The sequence below is a fragment of the Oryctolagus cuniculus genome, chromosome 10, assembly GCF_051225735.1.
Source record: "Oryctolagus cuniculus isolate XC-2025 breed Fujian yellow rabbit chromosome 10, ASM5122573v1, whole genome shotgun sequence".
Classification (NCBI taxonomy): Eukaryota; Metazoa; Chordata; class Mammalia; order Lagomorpha; family Leporidae; genus Oryctolagus; species Oryctolagus cuniculus.
This window is the reverse complement of record NC_142876.1, coordinates 9,898,645-9,926,133: the sequence shown is the minus strand read 5'-3', so window position 1 is coordinate 9,926,133 and position 27,489 is coordinate 9,898,645. Positions and strand designations below refer to the sequence as shown.

The 27,489-nt window shown below is 37.2% G+C and overlaps 1 protein-coding gene across 5 annotated transcripts in view; it reads left to right on the top strand.

Moving 5' to 3' along the window:
• CCDC102B (coiled-coil domain containing 102B) overlaps positions 1-27,489 on the top strand; it is a 367,196-nt gene that overhangs the window by 269,652 nt on the left and 70,055 nt on the right. The gene's annotated exons all lie outside the window — the stretch shown is intronic.

The following is a 27,489-nucleotide window of genomic DNA, read 5'->3' as shown; positions in this document are numbered from 1 at the left end:
CCAAAGAACATTTTAGATTTGTAAAGCAATTTCACATCGCATAAAAGTTGAAAAATAGAGAGAAAAAGTCAAATCAATTATCATCTCACCATTTTAACATACAAAATTAGGATATGGATTTCAAATATCTAGGCAATTTTATACAATTTTAGTCATTGCTGCAAATGACATTATATTCTACTTTTTGGTTACTGTTCTATATTTCATGTTACCTTGTAACTTCCATAATTATTATTTTAAGTGTAATTTTATTTCCTTGGATACAAGTTTAGTTAATCAACTAATCTTCCTTTAGTAAAGGCTATTTGGATTTTTTTCAGTATAACTCTGCCATGATTTTTTATGTATATGCCTTTATTTTCCTATTGAACAAAAAGATTTTTCTGAGTGAAATTACTTAATTAAAGAATGTGAATATATGGTTTAAATATATACAGTATTGCCAATCTTCCTTGATTCTCTATTATAGGTCAAATTGTGGAAATGTTGACTGTCATCCAGTGCAAATTTTTAAATCTTTATTTATTTTAATTATTATTTGAAAGGTGAGAGACAAAAAAAGAAATCTTGAATCCACTGGTTTATTCTCCATGACTACAACAGCCAGTGTTAGACCAGGCCAAAGCCTAGAGGCCAGAATCACACCTGGACCTCCCATGTGGGATCAGGGATCCAATTACTGGAACTATCCCCTGCTCCTTCCCAGGTGCACATTAGCAGGAAGCTGTATCAGAATCAAAGACCAGCATCACCTTAATTCCTAAACCAGAAAAAGAACCAACAGAGAAAGAGTATTATAGAACAATTTCCCTGATGAACATAGATGCAAAAATCCTCAACAAATACTAGCAAATCGAATCCAAGAATACGTTAGACATATCATTCACCTGGATCATACAAAATTTATTCCTGGTATGCAGGGATAGTTCAACATTTGCAAATCAGTGAATGTGATACATTACATTAATAAACTGAACAATAAAAATCATGATTATCTCAAAAGATGCAGAGAATGCGTATGATAAAATACACTGCCTTTCATGATGGAAATCTTAAGCATATTGGGTGTAGAAGGAACATTTCTCAACACAATCAAGGCAAGTTAGGACAAACCTACAGCCAGCTTCTTATTAATTGGGGAAAAGTTGGAAACATTTCCACTAAGATCCAGAACCAGACAAGGATGCCCACTTTCACTGCTGCGATTAAATATAGTCCTGGAAGCTTTAGCTAGAGCCATTAGACAAGAAATCAAAAGGAAACAAATTGGGAAGGAGGAAGTCAGACAATCCCTATTTGCAGATGACATGATTCTATATAGAAAGGATCAGAGACTCCACTCAGAGACTACTGGAAGTCATAAAACAATTTGGAAAAGTGACAGGATATAAAATGAACACAGAAAAATCAATAACCATTGTATACATAGAAAATGCTATGGCCTAGAAAGAACTTGTAAGATCACTTCCACTTACAATAGGTAAAAAAAAAAAATTAAATACTTTGGCATATATTTACAAAGAAGGTAGAAGATCTGTATGATGAAAATTAGAAAACAAAAAACTAGAAGACACAAAAAATGGAAAAGTCTTCCATGTTCATGGATAGGAAGAATTAGTATCAAAATGTCCATACTACCAAAAACAATTTACAGATTCAATGCAATCTCAATTAGAATTCCAAAGACATTCATTTCAAATACAGAAAAAAAATTATGCTGAAATTCATATTGAAACACAAGAGATCCCAAATAGCTAAAGCAATCTTACATAACAAAAACAAAGCTGGAGACAACTCACACCAGATTGCAAGACATACTGCAGTAAAGTTGTAATCAAAACAACATGGTACTGGCACAAAAATAGACATGTAGACCAATGGAACAGAATAGAAACTCCAGAAATCAATACATGCATCCACACCCAACTAATCTTTGATAAAGATCAATCCCAGGAGAAAAGACAGTGTCTTCAACAAATGGTGCTGGGTAAATTGGATCTCCATGTGCAGAAGTATGAAACAAGACCCCTACCTTACACCTTATACAAAAATCAACTCAAAATGGATCAAGGATCTAAGTCTATGACCCGATAGCATCATATTACTAGACAAGAACATTGCTTAAACTCTGCAAGACAATGGCATAGGCAAGAACTTCTTGAAAAAAAAAAACCCAGAAGCACAGGCAATAAAAGGCAAAATAGACAAATGGGATTACATCAAGCTCAACAACTTCTACACTGCAAAGGAAGCACAGCAAAGTGAAGAGAAAACTGACAGAATGGGAGAAAATATTTGTCAACAATGAAACTGATAAAGGATTGATATCCAGAATCTATGACGATCATAAGAAACTGAAAAACAACAAAACAAGCAATCCAGTTAAGAAATGGGCAAAGGACTTGAACAGGTATTTTTAAAAAGAGGAAATTCAAATGGCCAACAGACACATGAAAAAATGCTCAGGATCACTAGCCATCATTGAAATGCAAATCAAAACCACAGTGAGGTTTCACCTCACTACAGTTAGAATGGCTCTCATACAGAAATCAACAAACAATAAAAGCTGGTGAGGATGTGAGGGAAAAAGTACACTGATCCACTGTTGGCAGGAATGTAAACTAGTACAGCCATTGTGGAAGATATGCAGAGACCTCAGAAAACTGAAAACAGATATACCATTTGATTCAGAAATACCATGCCTGGGAATTTTACCGAGAGAAATGAAATCAATATATGAAAGAGTTTTCTGTAACCCCATGTTTACTTCAGCTCAATTCACAATAGCTAAGGTATGGAATCAACCCAGATGTCCATTTACTGTTTACCATATAAAGACATTTCATATATATATATATATATATATATATATATATATATATTGTGTGTGTGTGTGTATATATATATATACACACATATATATGGAATATTATTCAGCTGTAAAAAAAATGAAATCCTGTTGTTTGCAATGAATTAGATGCAACTGGAAAACATTATACTTAGTGAAATATGCCAATCCACAAAATACAAATACCATATGTTTTCCCTGATCTTTGATAACTAATAGGATACCAAAAATGTAATGTTTAGGAATGAAATTCACATTTTTAGCTTTGATGATTGATTACATCCCTGAACAGTGTTTTTTATTTTTTCTTCTATTTATTACACTCTTTACTTAGTGTAGGGTTAATCTTATTATAAAGTAAACTGAATTTTTACTTAATTGTGAAAATTAAGAGAGGGAATAGGAGAGCAAGGCTGAGGAAGGATAGGAGTGTGAGGGGAGGGAGGGTAAGGTGGGAAGTATTACTATGTTGCTAAATCTGTATAAATGAAATACAAGAAATTTATATAACTTAAGTAAAATTTAAAACAAACAAAAGGGAAAAAAGCAGAGAGACAGGGACTCAAACAGGCATTCCGGCATTGCAATATGAGATCAGAGTGTCCCAAGAGGTAACTTAACTGCTGTGCCACCCACTAACTCCTTTTGCAAAGTATTAAGTTCAGTTAACTAACAGGAAGGTAGGATAAATTTCAGATTGTTTGTGTATAAAATTTAGAAGGATTTAATCACTCAGTTTGTTGTATTAACTGAATTTTAGTTTCAGTTTTCTTCCTTTTCTTGTAATCTTTTTTATTTGAAATTGTTATTTTTTGTTTTTATCTTTTTGTTTGTTATTTTTTGAAGATTTATTTATTTATTTGAAAGTCAGAGTTACACAGAGAAGGAGAGGTAGAGAGAAAGAGAGAGAGAGAGGTCTTCCATCCGACGGTTCACTCCCCAATTGGCTGCAATGACTGGAGCTATGCACATCCAAAGGCAGGAGCCTGGAGCTTCTTCTGGGTCTCCCACGTGGGTGCAGGTCCCAGAGTCTTGGGCCCTCTTCTACTGCTTTCCCAGGCCATAGCAGAGAGTTGGATCACAAGTGGAGCAACGGGACTCAAACTGGCACCCAAATGGATGCTGGCACTGCAGGTGGTAGGTTTTACCTGCTATGCCACAGTGCTGGCCTATCTTTTTATTTTAAAATATTTCAAATAAGGAGTACAAGCATTCAATGAGCATACACAAATTGTACACTTTTTATCATTTTTCAATATTTGTTTCATACATACACAGTGTATATATATAATGTATGCAATATACATATTATTGTTTTAAAGCAGTGGTAGATATATTAATATATAGAATGGAATTCATGGTAAAGATAATGGAGTAAGAAGGGTATATATTATGTAAGGAGTGTAATTCAGTGAATATAATGTTTACAAATATATTTTTAAAATATTTACTTATTTGAAAGAGTTACGGAGAGAGAGAGGGAGAGACAAAGAGAGATCTTCAGTCCACTTGTTTATTCCACAATGACTATGACAACCAGTGCTGGGCAAGGCCAAAGCCAGGATCCAGGAGCTTCATCCAGATCTCCCATGTAGGTGGAATGAGCCCAAGGACTTGAGCCATATTCCATCTTCCACTGCTTTCCCATACCCAGCAGGAGGGAGATGGTTCAGTAGTGGAGCAGCCTGAACTCAAACCAGCACTCATATAGGGAGCCAGGCTGTTAACCCACTGCTCCACAACTGAAGCTCCAACATTTATAAATCTTGACACACTAAATAAATGACATCTAAATATTTTTACTGTCTCTCTTTATATTAACTTCCATATATGAGAGAACACACAAACTTTTTAAATTTAATTTTAACAATTGTGTTTCATTCTTCAAACCTCTAATCTTCTGTTTAGTTTTCAATAAAATATATTTTAAGGTATTAAAGAAGTTTTGATAAATGGAGTAAGACTGATTACTACAGTCAAGATAATGAAAATAACCTTCTCTTCACTTGGTTATCACGTTTGTTGTTAGAACTCTTGAAGTCTGCTCTCAGCCTGTCAGAAGTATGAAATGCATACAGTGTGGTTGGCTTCAGGCTCTATGCTGACCCTTGGGTCACTGGAACACATGTATCCTCCGTAACTGAAACTCATTTTTGAACCTTTGACCAACGTCTCCCACCCCCTTCCATTCTTCCCCTCTCCTGTTCATCACCATTCTAGTCTCTACATCTATGAGTCTGACTTTTTTAGATTCCATATATAAATAAGATTATGCAGTGTTTGCCTTTCTGTGTCTGCTTATTTCTCTTGGTATAATATCCTTTACTTCCATCTACATTGTCACAGGTGACAGGATTTGCTTCTTTATTGTTCTCACAAATGGTGGAATTTGCTTTTTTAAGGATGAATAATATGCCATTATGCATAAAAGTGTGTGTGAATATATTACATATATATATATATATATATATATATATATATATATATCACTGCGTCTCTCCATTTGTATATCTCACAGTTACTTTAGCCATTCATCCAAGCATTGTTCCCAAATCTTTGCTGTGGTGAACAATGCTGCAATGAACATGAGAAAAGCAGCAGATGATGATGGCGCAAGTAGTCCCTGCCACTCATGTGGAAGATTTAAATCGACATTTCATTCTGTTAGTGTACCACATTGATTAATTTGTCTTCTCTGCTAGTGAAAATTCCATATTTACTCTTGACTTTTGCTGTGTATTTATTTTTAGTAAAAAAATAAGTTTCTATAACTCAGACTATATTCAAAATGATCAGTAAATTGTTTTGTGTTAAAAGAGAAGTAAATCCAGGCTAAACCGTTAATAGCTACCAGATTCTCACAATGCATAAACAAAGCTGTGGAGAGCTGGATTTATCATATAGATTTTAAAAGTAAGAGTCCCATGAAGGTTAAAGAGTAGTCACCTAACCTTTAAGGTGTCATTTATGCCTTAAGTAGTTCATTGTCTTAATTGCATGAGGTTCATTGAGGTCATGCAAAGTACAAATTAGGTAAAAGAATTCAGGGATAAAGCGAACATATTCCTGGCATAAGGGTTAACATCTAAAACAGTGATTTTCAATATTGACTGCACAACAATATCACTGTATAACTTTTGATACTCACATATTCATATTTATGTTCCATTTCCAGGAAGCCTCTGAATTGTTATGGGTGGAGCTTATACATGGATGCTCTCCATGAGCTGCCCCAATGATACTTGAAATATTCAAGTCAAATCTGCTAGTCTAATAAAAATGGCTGCCATGGGGCAGGTGCTGTGGTGCAGCAGGTTAAAGCATTGGTCTGCAGTGCCAGGATGCCATGTAGGCACTTTGTTTAAGTCCTGGCTTTTACACTTCTGATCGAGCTCCTGTTAATGTGCCTGGGAAAGCAGCAGAGGATGGCCCAAGTACTTGGGCCCTTGCACCCACGTGGGAGACATGGAAGAGGCTCCTGGCATTGGATCAACTCAGCTCTGACCCTTGTAGCCATTTGGGGAGTGAACCAGTGGGTGGAAGACTCCCCACCCCCTTTCTCTACCTCTCTACCTTTTCTGTACTTTTTACTCTCTACTTTTTTCTGTAATTCTACTTTTCTCTTATTCAAACAAATAAATCTTTTATTTAAAAAAAGGAAATGTTTACCACAAGTGATGCTCTCATCCACAACTGTGGTACCCCTTGAACACACACACGCACACACACACAGACATACATTTTATCAGAAGAACATAAATAGAATGACTTGCTGCTTAAAAGAGGTTCTTATGGTGGTCTACATCTGCTAACATTGTAAAATGCAGATTTAATTAATAAGTCTTCTAGCTTTGAGAAGAACTCAGAAAATGAAAAATCATTTAAATGGAGGAAAAACAAGACATAAATACAATTGAGCTCTGTCAGCTCACACTCAAAAAGTGTTAGAGACTTGCTAAATGCATTGCACTTAGCAATTATCATCTTAATATTGCAGTTTAGTTAATTCTGGCCTCACATTTTAAAGCCTTCTGGTGTCAAAAAGGTGGAGCTTTTCGAATTGTGATATTATCAACAATGGTGATTTTTTTGTTTAACCCAACAGAATATTAAGTATATAATCTGGCATCTTGTTTTTAATGTCTTTATTTGGAAGAACACAGGACTCCTTTCCTAGCCCTAGATCTATTTTGGTAAAATCTCATTAATTTACACCCTGCTGATTTTAAGATTGTGAGAACAGTGATAGACTGAAATTCACATTTATCTGTGAAAAAGATGTGGTAAGTGTTTCAGGGAGAATTAAAAAGAAATCATGAAGAAAGAGGCCATCTGCAGGTTCACATCGGGACACAAACTGGTGACAGCCTCTAATGAGAGCACCACAGGCCCAGGAACCGAATTGAGCTGTAAAAACCAGCCCGGTTCATTTAATATTGATGCCTTTCTAACCTCGATGTCAGATGTTAGAAATATACTTGATTTCTTCACACAACGAGGTTTTCATGTAGTGAGGGGTCCTCAAATATAATACATGCAATTAAATGTAACAAGATAAACCTCAGATGGTGGAGTTCGCAAGATACAGCAGAAAAACATGGCCATTTTTAAAAATTTTACTCAAAGGCTATTTGTAAGCATTTGCTTCAATTATTTATTGTCTGACACCCCAACTGGAGTGAATGGACACGGAGCAGAGCCGTCTGTGCCTCTGACGGAGCCAGCACTCAGCAGTGCCGTCCTGAAGGGCTCTGGGAATGAAGACATCACAGGCGGAAGAACAACGCGGGCTGAAGTCCAGCAGCCCAGTTCCCATTCCTTCTCAATCGAAGCCAGCCCGCTCATTTCATTCCTCTTTCTGTATAGTGGTCTGAAGGCTGCCGTGTCCTGCTGTCATCTAGAGGGTTCTTGCTCTCCCTTTACAGACCACCTTCCTCAGCCACTGCCTCCACTCCCCCTCAGTCCTTGGCAATCCCCCAAACCCCTCGGTCAGCTAGAACTCTTATGAGTTGTGTGTGAGTTTAAAATGTAGCATAAGAGTAAATCAAGTTGTTGGAAAGGCTTAGGTCATGATCTTTTGTTGTCTTCCCCTCCCCCTGGAGCTCTATGTAGTATTTATTGGTGCACCATCTCAGTATCTACATTTCTCTCGAGCGTCATGTGCTATATTCTCTCCACTCGTCCAGCTGTGTTCTTGTCCACATATTTATGACCTGGTATGAGAAATGAAGAAAGTGACATAGACCTCATTCATCAGAACATGGCAATAGACAGCTCATCCAAGAGCAGTATCTTTGCATCTTTGCTTTGTCCCCCTTGGCGCTCAGGAGTGCTGGGTTTGTTCATCCTGGCAGACTTCCAAGTTGTTTCCTGGTACATTCATTGTTCCATACGAGTTTTTATCTTTATTTATTAATTGATTCCCTATTGTATTCACACCCCACTCCATTTCCTCCCCCTTCACGTGCTGCACATGCAACTGTTGTTTCCTTTTCAACACAAAGCGTTTTTGTGCAAAATGTGCTTTATTTTGTCCACATGTATTTTATTTTTTCATAATCCCCCCACTGCTGTTTTACAGGGAAATTCTCACACCCATACAAAAGGGAAAAAGATACAGGGTATTTGTTGCAGCATTGTTTCTGGAGGCTCAGAGAGAGAAGGCAGCAGGGCCTCCTATCACAGGGAATACAGGATAAAATGAGGTAATCATGCACTCTATACTTCCTGTAGAATATGTGAGCAAGCACAATGCCAAAGCATCCTAAAATCCATGCTTAGTTGAAAAAAAAGAAAAAACAAGAAAATCAGATTTGTTTTTTTTTTGTTTTTTTTGTTTTTTTTTGTTTTTTTTTTGTTTGTTTTTTGTTTTTTGTTTTTTTTTTTTTTGACAATAGTAGTATCTGGGGGCCAGCGCTGTGGCTCACTAGATTAATCCTCCGCCTGCAGCATCGGCATACCATATGGGCACCGGTTCTAGTCCCGGTTGCTCCTCTTCCAGTCCAGCTCTCTGCTGTGGCCTGGGAGGGCAGTGGAGGATGGCCCAAGTGCTTGGGCACCTGCACCTGCATGGGAGACCAGGAAGAAGCACCTGACTCCTGGCTTCGGATCAGCGCAGCTCTGGCCATAGCGGCCATTTGGGGGGTGAACCAACAGAAGGAAGACATTTTGCTCTGTCTCTTTCTCACTAACTCTATCTGTCAAAGAAAAAATAAAAAGTAATATCTGTGACATGAATCATGTTTGAAATGGGAGAAGAAAAATATAAGCTCTATTTGGCTTCTGAAATTTTCATACTACATATGGTTTTCAGGGTAGGACAGGAATGGAGTCAGATGTGGAAGCCAACTCTGCATGCTAGTCTTCTAGCCTCTGTGGGCTACATTTACTCGATTATTAAATGAAGTACAGTGTTTGGGCTTCCAGAGACTTCACCATTGTAATATTTAATGAAATCTTTCAGGCAAGTAAAGAAAAAGTATAATTTAAATATAAAAATTATGCATAACTGATGTAACTATCTTGTGCTGAATGTTCAGTGTTTAATTTACAGTGTTTCACGTATTCTTACATTATGTAATGGCATTTATTTCAATGTCTTAGTATTTAATATATAGTATGTCATAATGTTTTTAATCTTCATTATAAAACTGTGACTGTCGGCTTTCATTATTACAGTAATTTATTAACATAGATACTCCTATAGTTACATTGTTATTTCATGTAAGCCTTACTACAAGCAAGAAATTATGTGTGGTAATTACAGAAATTTAAGTCTTAAATAAGTGAATAACATGGCCATATTTCCAGATGGAAGAGAGAAGCTAAGGTACCAATCCAGGTTTGAAACACATGATAAAAGCACATCCTCTGTTTATATGTGCTGTCATATTCTTTACATTGCGACAGCAGAACTTATGTGGATTCAGCTCTTTTTCCCTATGGAAGAATTTTATTTTAGGTCTTCCTTTCCGTGTTGGATTACCAAGCATGTGTGATAAAAGGTTGATGTGCCAAATTACTCATCAGCCATTTCAACACACAGGGAATACCTTTTTTTTTTTTTTTTAAGATTTATTTTATTTATTTGAAAGAGTTACAGAGTAAGGTAGAGCCAGAGAGAGAGGTCTTCCATCCACTGGTTCACTCTCCAACTGGCCGCAACTTCCAGAGCTGAGCTGATCTGAAGCCAGGTGCCAGGAGCTTCTTCTGGGTCACCCATGTCGGTGCAGGGGCCCAAGGGCTTGGGCCATATTCTGCTGCTTTTCCCAGACCATAGCAGAGACAATGTTATGGAAACGGAGCAGCCAGGACTTAAACGGGTACCCATATGGAATGCTGGCACTGCAGGCCAGGGCTTTAACCTGCTTTGCACAGTACCAGCCCCAGGGAATACCTTTTTGCCTGCTCTTAACAGAATACTGTCTTCATGCAAAGTAAGAGTGGAATTAGTAGAAACAATTTGAAATAATGCTCAAGTAAAAAATGAATAATAGTAGAAGTGACATTCTATCATATTTAGGAAAGGAAATAAGATCATTTCTTAAAGTTTTCCTATAAAATAATAGAAAATAGTTGCAACTTTTGTTATTGAATTTTTATTCAAGGGAAAACAAATATTAGAAGTGAAGTATGTTTTTATGGTTAAATATTTTCTAACTTTCTAAGATAAAAATTATATTATTAGTTATACCAGTAATTTTTTTGTTTGTCTTTTTAAAAGCTATGTCATTTTATGATAAGACATTTGATTGCCTGCCTGATGTGGAAAGTGATATCATTTTGGAAAGCTGCTCAATCTGATACAATCAAAAGAGAGAAATGGCTGCTTACTTATATTTAAACATCCTGGAGCTCTAAGGCTATGGAATTCTTAGATGGGCCATTTTGTTGTCATGCTACAATAAAATTGAGAATGTTAAAGTTTAAAAGGACAAATAAGGACTCATTTGGGTGGCTCTGCCGTAATTGAAAAATCATGATAAACTGTAAAGCACACACAGTTAGATACTTTTGTCCATTAACTGATGCCTGGATAAAGACAATGTGGTGTCTGTGTCCCTACCTCTGTCTATATCTACCACAGAGTACTACTCAGCCATAAAAAAGCATGAAACCCTGTCTTTTGCAACAAAACCATGTAAATAGAAACCTTCATGCTAAGAGAAATAAACCACTCTCAAAAAGACAAATGTTATACATTTTCTCTGTTATGTGGCAGTTAATGTAGAGTACAAAAAAAGGATAGGAATGAGATAGACATTTTGTGATTTGATTATTGTTTTTAGCTGTTGCTTATAGTGCTGTGGAACTATGGTCTTCCTACTTGTTGAATACTATGGTTAGTAGTAGCTGTGATAATGGAGTATTTGAAATTATGTTTTTGCAAAAATAAAAAGGAAGAAGGAGGGGGATTGAGGGAGGGAGAGGGGAAGGAAAGGAAATATGGTTATTCTGTTAGGATCACACTTATGAAATGTGTTCTGTTTGTATTAATAAAAATTTGAAAAATAAAGCTGTCTAAATATTTGGATGCAATTTATACTTAATGACTAAATTCAACACACATTATAAAGAAATATTGAACAAACATATCTTTTTGTTTCCGTAGAGGAAAAATAAGTGAGTAATTTTTTTCTGTTCAAGATAAATAAACATGTGTAACTTTATATGTTTTAATCTATGAAAAATTTGGCTAACTATGTCTGAATTCCAGAATAATTAGTATAGGAATATGATGCATGATTTATACAGTAGAAATTTCTAAGTATTTGATTTGTTCTAATATCACTAACACTGAAAAATTTTAGGAAGAACTAAATTGATATTTTTGAAATATTTCATAAATTTTATTTTGGGTTACAGAAATATTTTTAAATAGTGTATATTAATAAAATTTATATTCTTTTCAATGATTTGTATAATAAGGCCAAAATATCATAAAAAGGTGGTTTGGGTATATTTTTATCAGTTGCCATGGAGATAATAGAAGTGAAATACTCTCCAGGTTTGCCATGCTAGCTACTTCCTTTGTATATTAGACATACTATGGCACCTTAATTACACTTTAAAAATACTAGTATCCATTGTCTACCTTTTAAACTAAATCAGAGTTATTAAAAGATACTTTACAGAAAGGAGAATAGGTAGTATCTATTCTGATTTCTTAGATTAAATCATGATTTTACAAATATATTTTCAGGCATCCAAGTTATCTTTATATTGGAAAGTTGGAGCTTTAAATTTGTGCTAAAAGTACAACATATATGCATATATATGTATAAGTATAACCATATACATTATTTGAAACTTTTGTGTTAGACATAATTCTGTGGGTTTTTTTAAAGATTTTATTTTACTTGTTTGCCAGGCAGAGTGACAGAGGGGGAGATAGAAAGAGAAAGATTTTTCTATCAGCTGGTGCAACCCCCCATATGGCTGCATCAGCCCAGGCTGATGCCAGAAAGCCTGGAATTCTCTCCAGGTCTTCCATGTGGGCTGGGTCACCATCTGCTGCTGAGAAATAATTGTTTAATTTTCTGTCTTTTATTTCAGAATGATCCCTAATTCTGTCCATTTTGTTGCAAGGGTCAGGATTTAATTGTTTTAATATGGCTGAGTAATATTCCACTGTGTATACATGTTTTCCCTTATTTGTAGAAGTTAATGTTAAAGGTGTATGAATGTCATCTCATTTGATATATAGTTGTGCATATTGCTTTACTGGATTTTATTTGGTACATGAAAATATACCCTTCTTTTCCCATGTTATGATCATCGTCTTCAATCCCTCACTTTCTAATATTAATATCCCTGTTATTAATAAAAACTAGTACAAATGCTTATGTACATAATGTGGCAAAATGCTAAAAATAGTTAATTTTTTTTGACAGGCAGAGTGGACAGTGAGAGAGAGAGAGACAGAGAGAAAGGTCTTCCTTTTGCCTTTGGTTCACCCTCCAATGGCCGCCGTGCTGGCGCACAGCAGCCGGCGCACCACGCTGATCCGAAGGCAGGAGCCAGGTGCTTCTCCTGGTCTCCCATGGGGTGCAGGGCCCAAGCACTTGGGCCATCCTCCACTGTACTCCCTGGCCACAGCAGAGAGCTGGCCTGGAAGAGGGGCAACTGGGACAGAATCCAGCGCCCCTACTAGGACTAGAACCCAGCGTGCCGGTGCCGCTAGGTGGAGGATTAGCCTATTGAGCCGCGGCGCCGGCCTAAAAATAGTTAAATTTTAAAACTGAAAATGAACATTTTAAAAAAATTGTTTAGAAGACATAAAGTATACTAAATTAACATATGCTACTTCCTGTAAATTTGAAATTTTTAGGTATATTCTTAGTCCTTTGCTCAGTCAAGTATCTAGGAACAAAGTTAAAAGACATAGGAAATCAACAGCTCTCAAGAAAAATGTGGATATGTGCTTTAATGGCTTCTTCTGTTCTCTGTGGTTAAAAGGAATTCCAAACCCTCAGGTTAAGTTTCTACAAAATAGGTTCAGAATACCAGAGGTCTGGAAATTCATTCTTGGATTGAGACAACGCAGGCAACAATGGACATGGGAAGTTGCCACAGTCCAGCACCTGTACAGCATCAATCAAAAGTCCAAGAGCCAGGATCCAAGCATAGGGACAGTAGAGCATGAGGACTTGGGGTAGAGAGGGTAGAAGGACTTGTAAGCACATTATACTTGTGACACAATGTGTTGATTTCATTTCCCTTGGGTAAATTCTGAGGAGTGGATAGCTGGGTCAGAATCAGCCCTAAGGCATTCTGGTCTGGCTTAAAAGCCCATGAGAGCATTTCAGACATGGAAAGCCAAGACACTGTGGCAAAAATGTCCTATGTGAAGGACCTCTGTGGGTGAGTCCCTAGGGGAAAGGAGTGGTTTTCAAAGAAAGATGTACTTTTCTATGAAGGGAGGAGAGAACTTCCACTTTGCTTATGGGCTTGTCTAAACACTGATGGAGCTGTGGATTCAAAAGGTTTCCATTCCCTAGGCAGCTCATGTCAGGAGTCTCGGGGGATCACGGACATCATACATAAGAGTGTTAATTGTTAACAACAAGAGTCACTGTGTACTAACTTCCCATGCAGGACCTCTGTCCTCAAAGGTTGTTTTATAATTCCGTGTAAGTGCTCACAAAAGATGAATCATTCTTGGGTTCTTCTTTAAAGTTAATTAAGTTTCTAAAAAAAAAAAAAAAAAAAAAAAAAGTGAAATTAACTTCAAGACGCAACGACTTTGAAAAGCCCTCATTTTGATTGTTGAGGAAGAGGTTTTTTTTCCATGCAAATTGTTGAAATCTTAGTGTAGTGTTGGTCTTCTGTGTATAAAGTTAATAAAAAATGGATCTTAGTGGAGAATGGGACTGGAATGGGAGAGGGAGGAGGAGGAAGGGTGGGAGTGTGAGTGAGAGAGTGGGTATGATGGAAAAAATCACTATATTCCTAAAGTTGTACTTATGAAATGCATGAAGTTCGTATTCTATGAATAAAAGGTTTCTTTAGGGAAATAAAATAAAATTTAAAAAAAGAAAGGAGGTATTGACATGAAAAGGGAAAAGACCTATCTTCTCAAGAATGTATCCATATAATTGTCAAAAGAATGCACATATGTTCAGTTCATTTCCTTTAAAGAAACAATAGCATTATTCAAAGACACTGGGAAGAAATCTTAAAAGCGAGAATAAAGGACTGCATTGAAATGCAAAGAGAGGGGCTGCTGTAGCACTAAGGGTTAAAACCCTGGCCTGCAGTGCCACATTCCATATGGGCACTGGTTCTAGTCCTGGCTGCTCCTCTTTCCATCCAGCTCTCTGCTGGGAAAGCAGTGGAGGATGGCCCAAGTCCTTGGGCCCCTGCACCCATGTGGGAGACCTGGAGGAAGCTCCTGGCTCCTGGCTCCTGGCTTTGGGTCAGTACAGCTCTGGCCATTGCGGCCATCTGGGGAGTGCACCAGCAGATGGAAGACCTCTTTTGCTGTATCTACTTCTCTCTGTAGCTTTGTCTTTCAAATAAATAAAATAAATCTTAAAAAAATAAAGAAAAATGAAATGCAAAGAGACCAATACTTTGCGGGGGTGGATAGAATTGAAATAACTCAATCTAGAATTCAGAAACAAGTTGCCATGGGAGACTCGGGCACTTATACTAAGGCCAAGAAAGAAAATTGCTGTGGATGTGAGCACTCAGTGCTTTGAAGGTTTTACAGTGTGGAAAATAGATAATGTAAGTGTTCTTCCACTTAATTCCTAAATATAGGAATCCTATGTTCTTACTGAATTTACACATTTTATTGTTTTTTCAAGCAGAAAATAATCTTGGCAAAAGTTATAGCTAATAAAGCAAATTAAAGTTATGATTTTTGTTTGTTTAAAAAACCTGAAAAACTCATGAGAAAGAAAAATATGATTGTATCACTACTTGGTGATGGCACATTCAACTGGAGGAAACCACCATTTAAGTTACAATAGTGCACTGAATGCAAGCCTTGTCTATTCCAGAGGTGATAACCAATACTTAAGAAAACAACTGTACAGGATTCTATCAACAGAGGAAGGACAGAGCTCAGAGCTCAGTAAGAGAATTGAGATCTGGAATTAGATCAACCTGGTAGCAGGGATTAGGCCAGAGCAATAATGTGAAGTTCAGGGTGAAGCTGTTTCGGTAGGCAGTGCCCATTGCAGAGCTCCCAAATGAATGTTCCAATATGATTCTGGGGAATCCAAGTATAGGTAGTAGGTTGTTTTTTTATTTTATTTTCATATGTAATTTTAGAAACAGAAGTTTCCATATGCAATAAAGAAGATTCATTTCCATGAATTTGCTTGCTATGTTCAGGTACAACTATCAATCCATTAGCATGCTCACTCTAATTCTCTGTTTGAAATCCTGTTTAACATTGGTTTTGTGCATTATGACATTAGTGAAATTTTAGACTATTGACATGTTGATGGAGAAGGTAATCTTTTGAAGTTTTAGGAAAATTTAAATTATTAAACAAATAGTAAAATTATTTCATAGCCATATATAATTTTTTTATTCCTTGAATAGTGTGTGTTTGAATTGCTATGAATGACAGTTTAACCAATGCCTACTACACAGGGTAACAAGTAAATTGGAGTCATTCATCCTACACATGAAATTCTGAATGAAAGAATACAGTGTAAGAGCCCTTATAGTGTTTCAGGTCCTTCATTAGGCCATGATAATACAATGATGAGACATTAATGCTAAGAACATTGACTACCACTTAAGCAATATTCAAATTGTCCTATATGTTGAATGAAGAAGTGCTCTCTGGATTCATAAAACATACAATCCATTTATATAAACAGACAGTGAAAAGCCATCATCCTGAAGTTGGTTTGGTGCCATGTTGGGGAACTTATGGGCAGCTAGCTCAATTTAGTCAGAGAGCTTCGAGGAGGAAACATAAGAAACTGAGGAAGAACATGAGAGTTCAAGGATCTATGCGCCAGGGCAGAAGGGGAGTGAAGGGTGTCAGTAGGAGGAAGAGTTGCACTGCGAACAAGAGAGAGTGAGACTCAGCATACTTGAAGTATGACAAGGAGAAAATTTGGAAAAAGGATCCAAAGGCAGAAGTACAAATCCTTGAAAGCCATAGTAAGGGATTTAGTCCTTATTTGGAATGGGAAACCATGGAACATTCTCAGTAGGATGGTGACATAGCTCCTTACCACCTCTCACATGACAGCCACCTCCTTTTCAATGCCCCTTGTGCCTAGGAGATGAGGCAGGGGTACTCCTTGCCATTTGTCTACTGATTGCCACCTCAAGAGCTCCATTTCTCTCTCTCCCTTGCTCCTTCCACTCCCACATGCAAATATGTAAATAATTACATTCCCTACCCATCTTTGCTGTCATTATAACAGCTCTGGTCAAGCTTCATTGCTCCATGACATTTCAGTGCCGAGTTTATACCCACTCTTCCTGACACCACCCCTGAGAACTTGGTAATTTAGTGTTCAGAAATACAGCCTTCAGTGTAGCACACTCAGATTTTTCTTCTCCAGTGATCTGATTCTTCATTTGACCTTAGCAATCCAGTCCCAAGGTCATACAGTAGACATGGTCATTGCTCCTTTCTGTATTTTCTCCAACATCTCAAATTAACCATCCACTCTCTGAATATACTTTCTTACCTTGCCAGCTTACTCCCTATAGTAATTGACTAAAAGTACATCTCAACCCTTAAGGCATGTATTTGTCAATTCAGTTCATTTATCCACCTCTTTTTTCTGATTTCACACTTTACTCATTACAAATGTAATGCTTCAACATTATAATCACTTCATTGCATGAAACTCAGTATCCTGCTACCATGCCTTCTGCAAATACTCACTTGTATTTCAAGTTTTGATTAAATGCAAGCCCTGGCTTTGGCTGCAGCTGCATGTGACACCATGGTGACAGGCCTTGCTTAAATTCATGACCATTCATCTCAAGTGGCTTCTTAGTGCTCCAACATTAACTTCAAAATGGCTATTTCATTTTCTCCCCTAAAATCTATAATCCTCCTTGTTCCTCCAAACGCCAAGCTGATAATCTTTCCTCTGATTTTACTGAGAAATAAAATGAAACTGGAAATCAGAATACAGAACATTCATTGCAAACTTCCATCATCACATCTATAAAGCTGCTTAAATCAATTGGAACCATCATAGCCTTCCTAAATTGTTGATATTGTGTACTAAATCCTTGTGTTCCTGTCTGTATTCAGCCCATTCACATGGAGACACTCTTATCCAGTTTTTCCATCAGATAACCATAAACACACACATACACATGTATACATGCATATATTTGAAAATTATGCATACATACACAGAATCTTTAAGACAAATCAACTTTAAGAACATATTCCACTATTACTTCTATAATACTTTAGCACCTCACTTTACATCAAATTCACTAAAAGAAATTTATTTTTCCCTTCACTTCCTTATTTTTCTTGCATATCAATAAAATTCAGATGATCAAAAAGAAAACTGTCAAGATCAAAATGCATCTCATATTTCTACACCCAGTAGTCCCTTCTTGGTCTTCTTCTTTCTCATTTATTATAATAAATGGATAAGCAATCAGTTCTGTTCTTAAAAGAACTCACAGGGCTTCTAGAAAATCATTGTTTCCTGGGTGCCACTTTCTGCCATACTTAGTTTTTTTAAGACGTATTTATTTGAAAGTCAGAGATAGGAGAGGGGTAGGGGAGAGAGAAAGAGAGCTTCCATGTACTGGTTCACTTCCCAGATGACTGCATTGGCCAGTGCTGGCCAGGCTGAAGCCAGGAGCCAAGTACTTGGGCTGTCTTCCACTGCTTTTCCCAAGCCATTAGGTGGGAGCTGGATTGGAAGTGAAGCAGCAGTAAAATGAACTGGTGCCTGTAAGGGATTTCGGCATCACAGGCAGAGGCTTTACCCACTGGCCCCATCTGCCATATTTGTTGATGTCAGTCTTGTTTTGCTGGATCTGTTGAGCTCTTCCTGCTTGTGCAGGTTGTCCCTAAATTTACCCTCCTCTACTCTATGCCCATGCATATTCACCACACAGGTACTCTCTAAGCAATGGCTTTAGATGCCATCTAAGAGTAACTCCTACGTTTCTTTAGCCTTGTGTCGCTCCCCCTCTTCGCGGAGGAACGACACTAGACCCTGCGTTGTTCTTTCGTCTGCTCAGCCCTCCCCGGGTTTGCTGCTGGTTCTTCCAGGGTTGGCTACTGACCCTTCCACCTCCATGGAAGGGCGGTGCCCCCTGCCACTTTCCCCACTTCCGCAGGGGAGCGGCACACCGCTGGCCGGCTCTCTCGGGGGCTGCTCAGATGTTCCTCAGGTGTTCCCCTTAGATGTTCCTGGTGCATGTTGTCTCCCTCCTCCTTTATAGTCCTCTTCCACCAATCCCAACTCTGCTACCCACACGCCGAGTACGCTGCTCTCCTCCAATCAGGAGCAGGATCAGCTCCTGCAGGTTACTGGTCGAACTGGAGGCAGCTGTGTAGAAGTTGTTTTTACTCCTCTTCCAGCGCCATATTGTGGGAGAGCAGATGCATAGAATAAGTCTTAATTCCAGTAACTTAGTCTAGTCCAAGTTGCTCCCCACAGCCTTGCTCTTTTTTTTTTTTAAAGATTTATTTTATTTATTTGAAAGAGTTACAGAGAAAGGTAGAGAGAGGTAGAGACGTCTTCCATCCAATGGTTCACTCCCCAGATGGCTGCAACGACTGGAGCTGCACCGATTTGAAGGCAGGAGCCAGGAGCCTCTTCTGGGTCTCCCATGTGGGTGCAGGGCCCAAGGACTTGGGCCATCCTCCACTGCTTTCCCAGGCCGTAGCAGAGAGCTGGATCGGAAGAGGAGCCGCCGGGACTAGAACCGGCACCCGTATGGAATACCGGTGCTTCAGGCAGGGCTTTAACCCACTGCAGAAAGCGCCGGCCCCAGCCTTGTGCTTCTAATAGTCCATCACTCAGGCAAAACAGTTATTTTTTTTTTTATCTGCTCTCTCTCTTTTTTTTTAATCAATTATCATGTCCTTAATGCTTATATTTCTAATGTATCACAAATATGATGACTTAACACCTCACTTAAGACTGTTATTCATGTTCATTTTGCCATTATCATTAGTCTGTGCCACAGTAATGCAAGATATTAAGAATGGGCAAACTAGGGGAGGGGTGGGGTGGAGCCAGGTTGGGGGAGGGAGTGTGTGGGAGCTCTCTGTGCTTTCTCTTTAATTGTTCTATAAACCTAAAACTGCTCTAGAAAATAAATTCTATTAGAAGTCTGTAAAATTCATACATGGTGAATGTTTATCAAATGTGTAGACAATTAAACATGCTGGTATGATAGCACTTAACTCCAGTATTTATACTACCAAACTGTATCTCCTTTTAAGTACTAGGTAAACAAAATTAAATGCGTTAGAGCATATTGTCTCTTTGAAGAATGTGGTTTTCTTTAGAAAAATCCCTATTTAAATAACAAAAGTCTTTAAAAGAAGAAATACAATTGCATTCCCTAATTTGGTCTTATTACAAGTAGAGTTCACTTATGTGAGTAGAATAACTACGATGGTAATGTTTTACAGACTTCTCTTGGTAACAGAGAATGATGAACAAATATCCTAGAACATTGTGGATTGTGTTTCTTAGCTAATGTAACATTTCTTTGATAATGTTCAGTTAAAAAAACAAAACTGGCATTTCCTTTTCTGTTATATAAAATATCCATGGTCATTTTAGTTTACAATACCTTGGGATTTTAATAGTTACATGAGTTTATATTTCCCCAAATTTGGGGTGAATTGGAATCCTGAGCATGTGTGTAATCTTTATCTCACTATACAGTTGTAGAAACTTTTATGATTTCTCTGCATGGAATGTGGAATGTGTCCATTTGATGACCTGGGTATAGAAGGCAAAATGGATGTGTTGACAAGTAGAATTACGCTTTCAACTCCCAAATGGCTTCTGGAATTTTCCAGTCCATTTACCACTTCATTATTTTATGTTTAAGTTTGTAGGCACATATACTTGCTTTCATTTATTTATCAATTCAAGATTTCTTTATCAGGAGGCTAAAATGTGCCAGAAAGTGCAAGCTATTTATAGAGGTACTCTCCAAAAAATATGTACATGTAATTTTAGGTGAATGAAATGGCAATGTACCAAGGTAACATCCTTCTAATGTTTTATTCTTTAAAAATCTATGCTAACAGACACATAAAATTATATATATGCATAAAATTGATATATGTATTAACTGTATAATATCCACTCAGGTTAAATATATGTATCTCCTCAAACATTTAACATTGCTTTAAGGTAAAAACATCCCAAATCCTGTCTTCTTTTTGGGGGAGACATGTACAGCACATTAGCATTACCTTTAGTCATTGTACTATGCAGTAGAATCCCAGGACTTCTGGCTCCTATCCAACTATAATTCAGTGCCACATTAACCAACAGTTCTGCACGCGTCCTACTCCTCCCCTCCCTGCTTCGGTAGCTGCCCTTATACTTTTTAAAGAACACATCGTCATTTCTCATTCTAAATATAGAAGCCTTCACATCGTCATTTCTCATTCTAAATGTAGAAGCCTGCATCTTCAAAGTTCATTTCAAAGTTGGTTCATGCACTTCCCCTTTTACATGTATTCTGTTTCCAATAGCTAAGGGCCAGATTTGTGAGGATAATTTTATAATGCTTCTAGGAACTTTTAGCTGAATGCAAATTAAGTCTATATGTTTGAGTGCATCCAACTTGGATATACTCCATTAGGAAAATATTCTTTAACCAAAAAATTCTCAACTTCTCAGGCCCCAGGGAAAATTTCTGGAGATCCATGAGGTCAAAACTACTCTAAGAATAACTTTGATGTTATTTTCCTTTTCACCATATTGACTTTCTATTGCTAGAGCAACAAAAAACTATTTACAGTTGGTTGCAGTGGCTCAAATAACAGAACAGTGATTATGTTCAAAGAAGAAGGAAGCAAAGAAATATTTTGAACATTACTCTATTGAAAGAATACTACTATTTTCTCATTAGTTTTTAAATTCTGCTTTCAGGAATGTACATTAAATTTGTTATCTGTCTTTATCCCATTAAAATTAATGAATTTCCTTTGACTTTTAAAACACCAGTGATACTATGGCTGGAAGTAATGTGTTGCAGTTAAATTGAAATAAAGTGTGTCAGCTTTATTCTCCGTATTATTTAGTAGGAGAAATGTTTTCTTTGCATTGCAATACTGCACATACTTTGTAAATCACAGTTCTATTTCCCTTTATTCTCCCTTGCTGTTATTCAAAATAACAGTGATGATAGGAAAAAATCTAAATCAATCATAAACTTATATATACCAGAAAATCTGTAAAATAAAATATTTAAATATTTTACTCTACTATAGAAACTCACCTTAATGTTGCAGTTAACTGTTTTTATTTCATACAGTCAGCAATTCAGCTAATGATATAGTGTTGATTATTTGAGATAATAATTAGCATTACAATAAATTACATAATTTTTTTGGCAACTAGGTGTCTAGAAAATGTAGCTATTAGTTCAATTAAGAAATAACCAAAATTGTAGGAGCTAAATGCAGAATGTTTAGACCTCAAAAGCTTACATGTAATTTAACAAATAATTAAGTGATCATTTCTATTTCAGAAACTATTTTTGAAACATTGCATTTTGGAAATCTCTTCTATGAGCTTCCATAATATGGTCAATGACTGGCCATCGGCACATTCATTTATGCACAGGCCAATGTTTATCTTCTCTTTAAATGGATGAGTTTATGTTTTTGAAAGATTTCTATTTGAATTTAATCCCATGAAAGAATAATTGACTTAGTGGGCTTTGTCTTATTTCAATCCAAGGAAATAAACTCATGTAAATTCATTTATATGTTCATGAACCAAAGGAGCTTCCTTAGTGAAGGAGAGGCTCTAGGAAAAATAATTTTCCCACACAGTTTTCTCAGTTGGAAATTATAATCTGGAAGGAATTTTGTATTATAGACAAAAGTAATTCTTCCTGTTACAGTGTCCTGATTATGATTTTCCTTTTTTAGAGCCTTACAAACTCACTTCCAGATTAAAAAAAAAAAAAATCAGTCTTACATGGTAATGACATTCCTTTCCTCTGTGGGAAATTAAACCTTAGGCCTTCCATTTATAATCCAATAGCAGGACGGTTGCTTGCTGCCTCCACACATAATTTGTATTTCTTACTGTGTTATTTCTTAGAGTCTGCTTATTATAGAATACCTTGTTTCAAGACTTTGTCTTTCTCCATCTACTTATTTTTTCAAAACATTTTGATAAAACATTTCATATTTTTCTATTTTATATTTCTTTTTAATTTTTTTTATAACTTTTTTATTTATTTGTGAGGCAGAGTTAAAGACAGAGTGAGAGGCAGAGTAAAATGTCTTCCATCCATTGATTCACTCCCCAAATGGCTGCAACAGCTAGTGCTGGACCAGGCCAAAGCTAGGATCCAGGTGGTTGCTCAGGGTCTCCCATTGTTGGTGGCACACACTTAGGCCATCTTGCACTGCTTTGCCAAGGCCATTAGCAGGAGCTGGATTGGAAGTGGAGCAGCCAGGACATGAAAGCAGCCACATGGAAGGCCAGCACTGCAGGCTGAGGCTTTACCCACAATGCCACAACACTGCCTCTCCTAAGATTAATGTTTCACTACCTTGTGTGGAAGCAAATTTTTCTGACTCACTAGTAGGTTATGACCTGTGTTGATTGCCCCCTGGGTGACAAATGCTGGCTTAGTAATGAGGCTATATTTGTGTGTGAAGGCTGTGAGGATGAATTACAGAATCATGTGATAGTGAGTAAAAGCAAATAGATTCATTTAAATGCTCCTGTTCGTATTGTTTAAACTCCTTTAATGGAATTTCAGAAGTTTAATCACACTTAATGTTTGAATATCTGCAAGTGATTTATTTTTACATTTTCTTTTCTTTTGGTTAAAATAATCCAGGATAACAATATTTTCATAACTAGATCCAATGTTAGTTGGATATGAAGCGTGGTGCTTCAAAATGTGTGATAACAGATGGAAACGCAGGACAGAAGTGTCAATTCTACCTCTTTCACTGAGTTCTGTGATGCCAACTTCATTCTAATGTCCAAAGGCAAAGAGGCTCATTGCCCAGCGCTCCTGAAAAGCTTCCTTCTGAAAGCAGACATCTGTTGGCAGTAATTGAGAAAAATAAAATAGGCAAGGAAGAATTTTTAGTTCCCTGGGCACTTTATTCGTGTTCAGGACAGTTTAGATCCACAAAGGGAAATTGAGGAACATGTGTGTCACGTGATCATCCAATACAAATGCCATTGTCCTGAAAACTAATATTAATAACATTTGATAATGCGTTTATTTTTTGTTGCCAGAGAAGATATTATTCTAGCTACAAAAGTAGCTAGTGGATGGCTCAGGTTAATGCAACTTGAAGTCAGTTTTAATAAAGATCCAGTTGAAAAGCCTTGTGAGACACTGGGTACAAATTCTAAATATCCTTTGCATTTTGTCATACATCCTGATGAGAATAATCTACTCTATGGAAAGAGATTCTCTGTAGCTGTTTTCAATTTCAGTTAAATTACGTAAGTGTCACTTATCAAGACGACACACCAGGACCGATTGCAACGTTGCTACCCCAGGTGAGATAGTGCAAGGTGTAATTTTCTTTCAGCTAAAAATTGGCCACATGAAGAACTGCTCTGCTTTTTCAGTTGCTATGGTACCTTGAACAAATGTTTCATATTCTGGCATAAATTAAAAATACCATCAATGTGGATGTCTAGTGCTTGTCTCCAACTGTTCGTGATCCTTTACTTTATTTAAAAGCAAAGAGAAAAGAAAGAGAAGGAAAGAAAAGAAAAAAAAATGACTCAGCTGGCATAAATTGTATAATACAATGCTTTGTATGGAAGTATCAGTGATCACATAAAATTATCCAGCTTACTATATTTTAAATCAACACCAATACATTTTAGACATTAATGCCCTTCTATCAAATCATTTGTTTTTAAGGAGGCAAATGTTATTAATCATGTATTTATCTATTTTAGAGGCAGAGAAACAGAAAGAGAAAGACAGATGAAGATCTCTCATTTGCTGGTTTTCTCCCAAAATATTCCCAGGAGCCAAGGCTTGGCCCTGCCATCCTGGAACTCAATCTGAGTCTTCCACATAAGGGACAGAGGCCACCACTTGAGCCATCACCCCTGCTTCCCAGAATAGAATCCAGCACAGAGCCAGGACTCAAATGCAAGCACTTTGAAATGGGATGTGGACATTCCAATGGGTGCTTTCACTGTTAGGTCAAGTACCTGCACCTCAGATCATTTCTTAAAGAAGATTCCAGAAAGTCATCGTATCGATATAAAATAGTCAAATTTTACAAATTAAAGTGATGCCATTATTTAAGATACTAATCTGAAGAACTTTGGAAACACTACATTTATTCAATCAACTTCATTTCTTTGTAGATATACTAGAATGAATTTTGATTTCACAGTATATAAAAATTACAGCAACTGAAAAAATATGTCTTTGAAGAGCTTTAAGGCAATCTACTTCATGTACTATAAAATTCATGTACTGTAAATATTCACTTTCACTTTGATGTACCGTTGTTGAATAATCAGTGTAATTGGATCTTAGTCATTTTCATCAACCCCCAAAGAAACCCCATATGCATTAGCAATTATTCCCCATCGTCCTTATCACAGCTTTTGGTAACTACTAACAAACGTTCTGTGTCTGTGGATTACCTGTTATGGACATTTCAGGCAAATGACATCATGGACTTTGTGGCCTTTTGCGATTGACTTCTTTCGTGTAGCATAAGGCTTTCCATGTTCATCCGTGTGGCAGCGTGCACAAGTGCTGCATTCTTTGTATGGCCAAATGCTCTGCTATGGTATTGTTATATCACATTTTGCCTGTTCATTCATCAGTTGATGAGTACTTGCATTTTTTCTGTTGTTTGGCTATTAATATGCTGCAGTCAGCATTCATGTATAAGTTTTGTGCAGATGTATGTTTGCATTTGCTTTGGAATAGATGGCTTACATGATAACTCTATGTATAACTTTTAAACTATTTCTAAAGTGGACGTATAATTTTACATTTTCACAAGCAATACCGTAGAATTGTATTTTGCCCACATCCCTACCAATACTTGTTGGAGTTCATTTTTCAAAATCTGGCTGTGAGGTGCTTTTTTTTTATTGTGATTTTGTTTTGTATTTCTCTGATGACTAATGATATTAAGCATACTTAAAATGGCAATTAGTGATTTGTATATTTTTCTTGGAAAAATATCTATTCAGAGCCTTTATCCATTCTTCAACTGTCTTTTTGTTATAACATGGTGTGTGTGTGTGTGTGTGTGTGTGTGTGTGTGAGAGAGAGAGAGAGAGAGAGAGAGAAAGAGAATTTAATCTGGGTATGAGTGAGTTTTCATTTATGGCAAATATTTTGTCTCCAACTTTTCATTCTGTGAATTGTTCTACTTTCTTGAAGTATTCTTAAAAGCTTCAAACTAAAAAAAAATCCATTTTAATTTTCTTAATTCAGTAGAATTTATTTTGCTGCTCTTATTCTTGCTGTTGTATGTCCAATCTAATGCTATAAGTATTTACTCCTATTTCTTCTTCTAAGAATTTTATAGTTTAGCACTTCTCTTTGGGTCTATATTCTATTTTAGGCTAACTTTAGTGAATGGTGTGAAATGGGGGTTCAACTTTATTCTTTACTTGTAGCTATCCATTTGTTCCAAAAACTATTTGTTCAAAATACTGTTCCCTCATTGTAGTGTCTTCACACTCATGTAAAAAAAATCAACTGACTATGAAGCTGAGAATTTTGGCCAGTGCCATGGCTCACTAGGCTAATCCTCCACCTGCAGCGCTGGCTCGCTAGGTTCTAGTCCCGGTTGGGGTGCCAGATTCTGTCCTGGTTGCTCCTCTTCCAGTCCAGCTCTCTGCTGTGGCCCGGGAGGGCAGTGGAGTATAGCCCAAGTGCTTGGGCCCTATACCTGCATGGGAGACCAGGAGGAAATACCTGGCTCCTGGCTTCGGATCCGCGCAGCGCCAGCCATAGCGGCCATTTCGGGGGTGAACCAATGGAAGGAAGACCTTTCTCTCTGTCTCTCTCTTTCACTGTCTAACTCTGCCTGTCAAAAAAAAAAAAAAAAAAAGGGAAACAGAATTTCTTTCTGATCTCTTGTCACAACTTCAACCCATTGATCTGTATGTCTATCCTTAAGTCAAGTAAACATTGTCTTTATTAATAAAGCATTTCAAACAATTCAATAATCTGAAACCATGAGTTTCCAATTTCTAATTCTCAGATTATTTTCATACTTACATTTTTGAGGGTGAAGATTGTTGGGCTACTTTGCAGATTTACCTATATGTGCTTTAAATAGAAGCAGTGGCACAGCAGCACATCCACGTGGAAGGTCATTCTACCTCTTTGTAACTCAAGATGATAATCAAGACTCGGAAAATAATTGGTTCAAAACACTGGCAATACTGCTTCTCATCTTTCTTATCACTATACAGGTTCAATTGGGGGGAAACATCGATGGGTTTCTCAAAATACATTTTCTTTAAGATAGGAATCTCTCAAATCTGAACTGTGCCATTCCATATAGAATTACTAAAGAATACTAATTCACTTATAACCACATCTTGTATCTTTTGTCCTAATGAACTTAATTCAAAGATTTATTGATTCAACCATCTCCCTATTTTTGCTTTTATTAATCCTATTTGTACAAGAGCATTGTTATTACTACTTATCATCAAAGTTATTGTCACTCCCCGTCTTCGTGGGGGAGCAACACAGGACCCTGCGCTGTTCTTTCGTCTGCTCGGCCCTCCCCGGGTTTGCTGCTGGTTCTTCCCGGGTTGGCTACTATCCCTTCCACCTCCGTGGAAGGGCAGTTCCCCCTGGCCACATTCCCCACTTCCGCAGGGGAGCGGCACACCGCCGGCCGGCTTTCTCGGGGGCTGCACGGGTTCCCTTAGATGTTCCCCATAGATGTTCCTCGTGCATGCCGTCTCTCTCCTCCTTTATAGTCCTCC